The following is a 10,741-nucleotide window of genomic DNA, read 5'->3' as shown; positions in this document are numbered from 1 at the left end:
AGATCTTGCCAGAAATGAAGCAGTCTGTAAAGACTGGGAGAGGTAGGCAGCTGCTTTTTCAAATGAGTAGACACCAATGTAAAGCTACAAGGAACAAACGGACACATTGCAGGAAATGGTCCAAAAAAATTAATCTCTACCCTAAAAAAGTACAAGCATATGAATTACCTGGCATTCAAACTGTCATGCTTAATGAACTCAGGAAAACTAAACAAAACAAAATTTACATTTTCTGTCATAAATAACACACACTTCTTAGGTGTTTACTAGTCACTGGGGAAGGCTATTAAAAGGTACTTATTGATTAAATATCCCTATATTTTTTCTTTCAGGGACTGTTTATCTTATTGACTTGGAAAGAAGGAGTCCTATTAAACTGGAGTTCTTTGATATTTTATTAAAGTATTCCTCACTCTCTTTTTCTCACTCTCTGATTGTATTTTGATAAATGCCAGTTATAAATTTCAGCAGAGTGACATTCAGCAGCCTAACTTTAGGTTAATATTTTTGGTGCTTTTGTTTAAGCAACCTTTCTCTGCTCCAACATTGTAAATGCCTTCTAGAAATATACTATTTTCTTTTTTATCATTTTTGATCTATAATCTAACTGGGCTTCATTTTTTTACATAATTTGTCATATAATTATTTTAGGATAGAACTATTAACACATATTAATTATATAGATCAATGAGATTCATTGTGATTTTTAAAGGTTTTATTTACTTATTTATTAGAGACAGAGGGAAGAAGGAGGAAGAGAGGGAGGGAGGGAGAGAATGGCCCTCTAGTCACTGAAAATGAACTCTAGATGTATGTGCTGACATGTGCATACATCTGGCTTACATAGGACCTGGAGAATGGAACTTGAGTCCTTAGGCTTCACAGGCAAGCACTTAAACTGCTAAGTCATCTCTCCAGCCCATCACTGTGGAATTTTCACACATGTAAGCACTATCCATTGGATATATCCATTCTTCTACCTTCATCTCTCTCTGCCCCCAGCACCCTGCCTAGTCCCCAGTCATCCCTCTTCTGATTTCATGGATGTATTTTTTTTCCTTTCCACATATAAGAAAGTACATGTGATATTTGTGTTTATGTGTCTGGCCTATTGTGCTTGACATGATGTCTTCTAGTTCTTTCTATTTTCCTACAAATGTCATGAATTCTTTCATTAGTGCTGAATAATAATGATTCATGGATGCATACTATATTATCTTTATCCACTGATGGGCACCTAAGCTAATTCCATATGTTAGTTATTGTTAAAGTACCACCATGAACATGGAAATACAGGTATCTCTTTTAAAAGTGCACTGACATTTCTTTTGCATATATTCCAAGGAGTAGGATAGCATAATCACATGGTAGTTCTGTTCTTGGTTGTTTTTTTTTTTTTCATTTTTTTTGAGGAAACTTCATAAAGTTTTCAGCAGTGTCTATACCAGTTCACATTTCTATCAACAGTATATAAGCATTTCTTTCTTATACATCCTTACTAGCATATTGATGGTGGTGGTATTTCATCGTAACATTCTAGCTGGGGTAGCATAGTATTTTATTATCATTGTGTTTTGCATTTCCCTGATGGGTGATAATATTGAACATATTTTCACATATCCATTTGGCCATTTGTAATTCCTTCTTTTGAGAAATTCTGTTCAGATCATTCATCTCATTTGGATTACTTTTGTGGTATTAAGTTCTTTATAGTCTTCATTGTGCAGATGAATGGGATCCATTGACATTTCCACACAGGCATAAATGGCACCTTGGACCTGTCCATCACCCTGGATATTAAATAGCACTGACAGGTGAGCATCTGGCAAAGATTTTCTCCCATCTTAAAAGTTGCCCCTTCACTCTGCTGATTGTTTCCTTGCCTGGGCTTAGTTTTCATTAGTAAGTTCTTGCTGGTATTTCCTGGGCTTTTGGAGACTTAGCCAGAAAATGTTGCCTGTACTAACATCTTGAAGTGTTTCTTCTGGCTCTTTCAGTGGTTTTGGTTTGTACTAAACTCTTCAGTCTACTTAGAGTTGGCTTCTGTATACATGATAGGGGCATAGCTTCAGTCTTCTATATGTAGATACTCAAATTTTCCACCACCATTTTTTAAAGAGGCTGTCTTTTCTCTGATGCATGGTTTTGGTAATATTTTTACCATTATTACTGATTTGCATGTGTTTAACCATCCTCCCATTACTAAAATGAAATTTAATCAGCATATGATCTTTTTAATGTTACTGAATTAATCTTGTCAATCCTTTTTATATATTTTTCCATGTATAATCAGCAGGGATATTAGTCTATAGTTTTCTTTTGATGTTTGGTTGACAGGGTTGTTTTTTTTTTTTTTTCTTTTTTTGAGACAGTGCCTCACCATGTATTCCAGGCTGGCTTTGAAGTTGCAAGTGCCCTGCCTTTGCCTCCTGCATCCTGGGAATATAGAAGTACCCCCACACCTACTGGTCTATAGATTTCACTTCTGTTTGTAACTTACCATGTTTTGGTAGCAGGATAATACTGGCCTTGAAGAATGGGTCTGGAGGAGTTCCCACTCTTTCAGTTCCATGGAAGAGTTTGAGAAGTATTGTGATCACTTATTCAAAACTTTAATTCAGCAGTGAAGCCATCCAGCCCAGGGCTTTTCCACATGAGAACACATTTATTGCTGATTAAATTACATCCCTTGTTATTGGTCTGCTCAGGGGTGTTTTTGAAACTACTTGGATCAACTTTGATAAGTCAAATATGTTCAAATATTTGCCCATTTCTTCTAGTCTTTCCAATACATTAGCACGCAGTTTCCAGAATAATTTTCTGTAGAATCATTAGTAACATCTATTCATTTATCTTGAATTGAGGTTTTATATTTATCAAGTATGTTTCTTTTCAAAGAGCCAACTGGCCCTTCTTTGTACTGTTCTTGCCTAGGTTGCTCAGTTCATATTTTTCTGCTATTATCTTTGTTATTTCTTCCAATTTGGGACATAATTTGTTTTTATTTTTTAAGACCCTTGAGATGTACCATTTGGTTATTTTAACTCTATTCTTTCTTTCTTATTTAGGCATCCATTATTATGAACTTTCCTTTATATATTGTATTGCTATATTTCAAAGATTTTAGGATGTTGTAGTTTCACTTTCATTTGTTTTACAGAAATTTTCATTTCCCTCCTGATCTCCTCAGTGAAACACTGTTGAACCAAAGCTGTGTTGTTCAACCCCAATGTGTTTGTACAATTTATAAAATTTCTCTTTTTCTTTATTTCATAATTCATTTCACTGTGATCAGAAAAGATGCAAAACATGATTTCAAAATTAAAAACGTTGGGGCTGGAGTGATGGCTTAGAGATTAAGGCATTTGCCTACAAAGCCAAAGGATCCTGGTTCTATTCTCCAGGACCCATGTTAGCCAGATACACAAGAGGGCACATGCATCTGGAATTCCTGGTGAATCTTGGTCTCTCCAGCTTCTCTGCTGTGTCTAAGAATAACCTATCCTCCTTCACTTTTCAGAAGAATAGTGTATTTTGCTGGGGTTTTGCTTAAATCCCTCCCTATGCTGGTTTTATATGGCTCCTAAGCCACCATCTTACTCTGATGTCCACCCTGTTTGTTTTAAACCTTGTATTGGTTGAATATTTCTTTGCTATGCCAAATGCCATCTTTTACTGTGCCATTATGGGGGGGAGTTGTTGTTTGGTTGGTTTTTGGTATTATGGCTCATTTAAAAGACCTGGGACTGTGGGGACATTTGAACATCATTGGGATTGAAAAAAAAATAAACTATGAGTGCTTTTAAAGTTGGACAAAATGCATTGCATTTTCACATTATGAATGGTTATCATTTTATGGAGGCCAGGGGCAGAAGGTGATGATTTGGTACTGAATGATAGGTCCCCAGCTGGTGGCAATTTGGGAATTCAAGCCTCCTGGATATAATGTATTATTGGAATAGTCTTATGGGTCTTATATCCAGCTTTCCCTTGCCAGTATTTGGCACAGTCTTCTGGTGCCGTTGTTCACCTGATGTTGGCCAGGAGGTGATGTCCATCCTCTGCTCATGCCATCATTTTGCTCTGTCATCATGGAACTTCCCCTTGAGTCTGTAAGCCAAAATAAACCCTTTCCTCCCCCAAGATGCTCTTGCTGTAATGTTTCTATCAGCAATACACAGCTGACTGCAACAGAGCGTAAGCCTGCGAGGGCTGAAACTTGCCAGTAGTTGGGATTGCCAGTTTTGTCCTGTCTCCTGGGACTCTGTCAGTTCGATTAGAAAGCAAGAATATACCCCCAGCTGTGGAGCCAGGCAGCAGGGTAATAAGCTGTCTTGTCTCTGTTGTGCTGCTATTCCAGATCCCTTGACTTTTCAAGGTTTCCATTTTTCTTCTGTTGGCTCCCAATGTTTTCCTATAACCAGTGGCTTCCGCATGCAGCTGGGTGTACATCTGTCGTTTCAATTTTTTATTTTTATTTTATTTATTTGAGAGAGAAATTGGTGTGCCAGGGCCTCTAGCTATCGCAAACAAACTCCAGATGCATGTACCACCTTGTGCCTCTGGCTTATGCGAGTACTCAGGAATTGAGCCTGGGTCCTTTCAGCTTTGCAGGCAAATACCTTAACTGCTAAGCCATCTTCCAGCCCTGTTGTTTCCATTCTTGGTGGATGTGGTAGTTAGCACAGACGTCAAATAGATGCAGGAGTTTTATTCAAGTTTGTAACTTGGCTGAAGGAGGTGACTTTTGGGGCAGATCCTATGGTCCAGCCTAAGGTGTGTTTGGGGGCTGATCTAGAATTCGAGCCTAAGGTAACCAGAGAACAGTCAGAGCTCTGCCTGGGGTTCCGAGTTTGCTTGCTTATGGTGCTGGTGGTTGTATTTCTCTCCACATGGATCTGTGAAAGGGGTCAGCTTCTTCTGCCATTATGGAACTTCCCCTGGGTCTGTAAGGTTCAGTAAATTCCGTCGTCCCATAACTCGTGCATGGCTTGGAAGTTCATCCCAGCAATGTGAAGCTGTATCAGGCAGAATTGGTACTGAGAGTTTGGGCATTGCTGTGTGATAAATCTGGAAATGTGGATTTTGGTCTTCTCAGAACTTTTGTTTTGGATGAATGGACATGGATTTGGTACTGGCAACTGAAAATGCCTTCCAGAGCAGTAAATCAAGTTTTATGGACTATTCTGATGAGAGTTTGAAAATTCTAAATATAGAAAGAATTGTCTTTGGAAACTTTATGAACTTTCTAAGGGGAAGGAAAGATGACAAAGAACTTTGTTGGAACTGAGGTACTGACATAAAGGGCTGGCTGTGTTCTGCTGCCCATGCCTAAAGGGTTTGATCAAGGTTAAATTTGTCATGTAATGATATGTTTGGATAAAGACATAGAACTGAGAAATTTAAGATTTAAGGTTGGAAAGACTCAAGCAAGTTTAAAATTACTGGCACTAAGACTGGTTACTGAAGCTGACTACTGTTAAGCAGATAGCAGTATGATTAAAGATGGCCCAACTGCTTTAAATTGAAACAATAGAAAGGAAAGACTGAATGGTATAAATACAAACTCTTTTGAAAAATGTTGATTGAAAGGAAAGGACTTGCTCTTCAAGGTCATGATTTATTTTGTCCCTGAATTAAGAATATGGCTGTTGTCCTGCACACCTGGAATTGGTTTTGGAAGCAAAATGAATGTATGGAGTGGGTTGTGAGGTGCACACAGTTACAGGAGCCATTGCGGAGATACACTAAATGAGGCAGGGCATGATAACCCTGACAGACCAGTGAAGCCATTGAAAGGTTTAGGTATACCAGGACTGTGCAAAGGCTACAATGGAGGCTGTTGGCTTAGGATGGAAGGTTCCCTAGCTATTCAGTCCAACTGGAGGAGTAGAATTGGAAAATGTGGAGACTGTCAGTCATTGGTTATGATATCAGATTTGAAGTGCAGATGTTTGCTTGATGGTTATTGAGTTTCTCTTGGTCCAGTCTCTCCTTGTTATGCCTGATAACAGTTGGAAATGTTTTCTCTGTGCCTTTATATGTTGAAAGCATGTAACTTGTTTTGATTTACAGGACTCACAGTTAAAAGACAGTCTTAAATCTCAAATGAAACTTAGAACTTTGGAACAATCTTTAGTTGGTAAGACTATGGGGACATTTCATGTTGGACTTAATACAATATAAAATGTGAGATCATTATAAATCTATTGGGGTCCAGGGACAAAATGTGATAGGTTAGATGTCCCCAAGTAGAATCAGGAGTTTTATTCAAGCTTAAAACTTGGCTGGAGGAGGTGTCACTGTGGGTGGATGCTAGGGTCCAGCTCTAAGGTGGGTTTGGGAGCTGATCTAGAATTCCAGACTAAGGTATTGCAAAGACCAGTTGGAGCTCTGCCTGGGGTTCCTGGTGCTGCTGGTGTTATTTCTCTCTGCATGGACTTGTGAATGGGGCTCACTTCTTCCATCACTATGGAACTTACCCTGGATCTATAAGCTTCAATAAATCCCTTCCTCCCATAACTGTGCCTGGTTTGGAAGTTCATCCCAGTAATGTGAAGCTGACTCTGAGAGTGGAGGAACAGGTAAATGCTGTCTGCCTCTGTTTAGGCACTTTGCCCCAGTCCATCCCACTTCCATAATTTTTGTGTGTAGTTAATGTAGGGGTCAGATTTGAAGTTCATAAGTGAAGCTCAAATAATTTTTTTTCAGTGAATACACAATGAACAAACCACTAACTAGCATTGCCAGAGAAGTTCTCAGCTAAGTCTCCACAAGACTCATTTTGTGTCTCTGTGGACAAGAATCATTTGAACTGTAAAGACAAGGTTTTCCACAGCATCAGAAAGCCTGGACAGTTCATAGAAATACTGTTCTTTGAATTTTCCTGTGAACTAGTTATAACTTTTTATTAATAAGTTAATGGAATTTGGACATGTATGCATCTTACAATTTTGAGTTATGACTGCATCCATTTTTTAAAATGATCACCTGGTAGATCTAATTTCCTCTTTACTTTTTTACTATACCTTATTCATCCTATAATAGAATTTTGTCGTGGGTTTTTCTGAAGTCTTTGGACTAGTGTGACCTATCTGACCACTGGAGGTACATGCTAAGACAGTCATAGGATAACACATGGAATGGCATCCTGAGGACCAGGTCTGGGTGGCAAAGAAAGGGAAGTGACAGGCTGGGGAAAGCATTCGATAGGGGAAGTGCTTGCCTTACAAACACAAGAATCTGAGTTTGGTTCCCATAACCCAAGTATAATAAAAGAAAAAAAAGAGAAGCCATGTCTGGCAGGCCTGCTCTGCTCCTTCCACTTCTGGAAGTTCTTCCAAAAGCTGATAGGCTGAAGAGCAGCCACATGATAATTTTATAACTTTCTCTACATAGTTTTTGCTAAAAGAAACACCAATTTGTAACCTCAAGAAGAGTGTGATAGATAAAAGAGAAACTTTAAAAAGATGAATTGTAACTGAACCTATCTTGTGGCTGAATTATTTGTTTGTTTCACTTGGTATCATAAAAGTGAAGAATAGTATGTTTGAAAAAAACAGTTCCGGGCAGATGCTGTATTCATTCAGACCATTTTTTTTATTCTTTTAAATGTAATAGAGTCATTTAGTTTATACATCAACAATAGCCAACATCTGTGTGGCTCATTCACATAATTCTCTATGTACACACAGCACATATTATTTATATAAAAATAAATTAAGTTTTAATAATGAAACAAAAGCTTACAAATGCAGCTTTTTAAAGCCTAGTGAAAAATAGGAAACAAGGATGTTTCTGAAAGAGATGGCTTCTATGGACTATGGCTCTTAAAGGAAATATTTTGAAAATTAAAAACCCAAGACACATCACTGAGAAATTTTAAATGCCAACTTTATAATTCTGCATATTTCTGATCTCATTACTAACTTTTATAGACAGAATATGGCTTTACAAATACTTCCAAAAAGTTAAATATGACCCACGTTCAAGGTTAAGTTACATTCCTTTTACAGTGGAAATGATGGGGCTCCTTGTAAGCCACCCTTGCAATACAAGTCATCATTTTGTGCTCCTAAATTAGCTATCTTAAATGTTAAGTTTGGATTCCTTGGAACTGAATTTTGTAAATCTGTATGTCACCTTGGACGTTTATGTCTAAATTGGCATCTAAAAGCTTTCATCACAAATAGTTGGAAAGGATATAAATGTTGGCATGTTGTAGATGTTGCATCTTTAAATAAAACTGCTAATATTCTTTTTTAAAACTGCATCAAGAGGCTCTAAATATAAGTAATGACAGATATTACCCTCCCTTCAAAAATGACATGAACAAGGGAAGTTTTTAATAGGAAATAACACATTTTCCCTTTTACTCTTCGAATCTGTGTTTTTGTAACAATTCCCCCTCAAAACTATAGCCCAATTACTTTGAACTTCTATATCATTTAACCATATATCTGTAACAAAATTACTTCTTACCCTTTAGTCATGGGCACTAAGCTTTTAAAAAGATTTCTTCAGGATTAAGCTTGATCAAGAAACACATACAGTATAAATCTTAACACCTAAATTATTAAACACAGTGAAACATAATTGGAAAGAAGAAACAGACAACAGCGGCTTCTCCCTCCAGTTATTGTGTCAACTGGAAAATGATTCTGTCATTTTAAGAAAATGCCAAGGCACAGCATAGATGCTGTTCTTTCTGGATCTTGTGTGTGGAGTCGGTGAGCCCTGCTCACAGGGATGGAACATGGGAGAGTCCTGTCAAGCAGCATGTATGTGTTAAAAAAAAAAAAAAAAAAAAAAAACGAGAAACTGAGCTGGGCGTGGTGGCACACGCCTTTAATCCCAGCACGCGGGAGGCAGAAGTAGGAGGATCACCTTGAGTTCGAGGCCACCCTGAGACTACATAGTGAATACCAGGTCAGCCTGAGCTAGAGTGAGACCCTACCTCAGAAAACCAAAAAAAAAAAAAAAAAAAAAAAGAGAGAGAGAAATTGGAATTTGACACAACAAAGCTCATAGGCATGAAGACTAGAATTTGATCCCAGTGCCAACATAAGAAAAACATCCAGAGGAGCTGGGAGTGGTGGCACACACCTTTAATCCCAGCACTCCAGAGTTCAAGGCCACCCTGAGACTATATAGTGAATTCCAGGTCAGCCTGGACTACAGTGAGACCCTACCTCAGAAAAAAAAATCCAGGAGTGTTGGCACTGATCTATAATCGAATGGAATTGGAAACAGAAGGTTCTCTGTAGCTCACCAGCTAAGCAATCTAGCCTAGCTGGTGAGCTCCAGGCCAATTAGAAAACCTGTCTCAAAAGAGGTGTGGCATTCCAGAGACTGACACCTAAGGTTGTCTTCTGCCCCTCCCCCCACATTAACATGTGTACTCACTCATAGCCAAAAGAGTCAGAAATCTACTGAATGCTCTGTCCCTTTAAAAGAACTGGGAACTTCCAGACTTTTGAACCACATTCAGTCTCTCACCTTCTAAACATCCACATTTTAAATCCTACACCTTGAGTCACAGTCTGCAGCCACAGCATCTGGGAAAATTGTGCTGTCTTAAGAAAGATTACCAACAGCCCCACCGAGAAGGGCCCTCAGTGAAATGGGGGCAGAGAAGAGGGGATGTAAGAGGATAATGGGAGAAGAATGGGACCAACACGGGATTTGTTCATACAGTCAAGTTCATAATTAGTTTTTTTTTTTTTTTAAATGCAGTGAGAAGACAAAGATCTGAAAAGTAGATACCTGGAAAGTTCTGGAATGTTCCAAGGTTGGCTTACCACTGATCAGTGGCTTAAAGACCACTGGCCCTGTTGGCTTATGTTTAGGTCATAAGTAGGATATAAAACACATAACTGTGAGCTTTTGTTGCCTGACTCCTTGTTAAAAGAGCAGCAGCCCCAAAAGCTTCCTACAGTAGACTAGACCCAGGAGTCAGGTTTGCCTGCAAAGCCTAAGGACTCATGTTTGACTTGCCAGAATCCATGTAAGTCAGATGCACAAGGTCACGCATACACAAGGTCACGCATGTGCACAAGGTGGTACATGCATCTGGAGTTTGGTTACAGTGGCTGGAGGCCCTCGCATGCCAATTCATTCTCTCTGGCCCTCTCATTTATTTATTTGAGAGAGAGAGTGAGCGATCAAGTGCCAGGGCCTCCAGCCACTGCAAACGAACTCCAAATGCATGTGTCCCCTTGTGCATCTGGATAACATGGGTCCTAGAGAATTGAACCAGGAACCTTTAGCTTTGCAGGCAAACACCCTAACCACTAAGCCATCTCTCAAGCCCTTGCCCTCTCATTATAAAAGGCCAGTCTCTTGGGCTTGCCTCAAAAAAAATTTTTTTTAAAGTCTTATGAACCATGGAAGCTGATACTGGAAATGTGTGGACTAGGTGGGCTAAGGTTTCCTGTACACAGCTTTGCCCTCCATTTAAAGAAATTGGATAAATGTCCCTATAAACCTAACATTATAGCTGCTTGTTTAAATAGCAACTGAGCTCTTGGCTAGGACCCAGGGTCTTTGCAGCAGTCACATAGCCAATCAGGGTACCTGAGTAATTATGAATAGGGCCACGACCTCCCAAGGAGCAGGCAGAGCAAGGACACACAAACGTTTGCCTAAGTTGCCATTTGGGTCTCTGGTAGGCTATTTAAAACATGCCCAAGGTTTCTACCCTCACTACCAATAACTAGACACCATCAAGCCTCTATTATCA

Source organism: Jaculus jaculus, chromosome 1 (assembly GCF_020740685.1).
Source record: "Jaculus jaculus isolate mJacJac1 chromosome 1, mJacJac1.mat.Y.cur, whole genome shotgun sequence".
In the NCBI taxonomy this organism is placed as follows: domain Eukaryota; kingdom Metazoa; phylum Chordata; class Mammalia; order Rodentia; family Dipodidae; genus Jaculus; species Jaculus jaculus.
Note: the sequence above shows the minus strand (reverse complement) of the source record.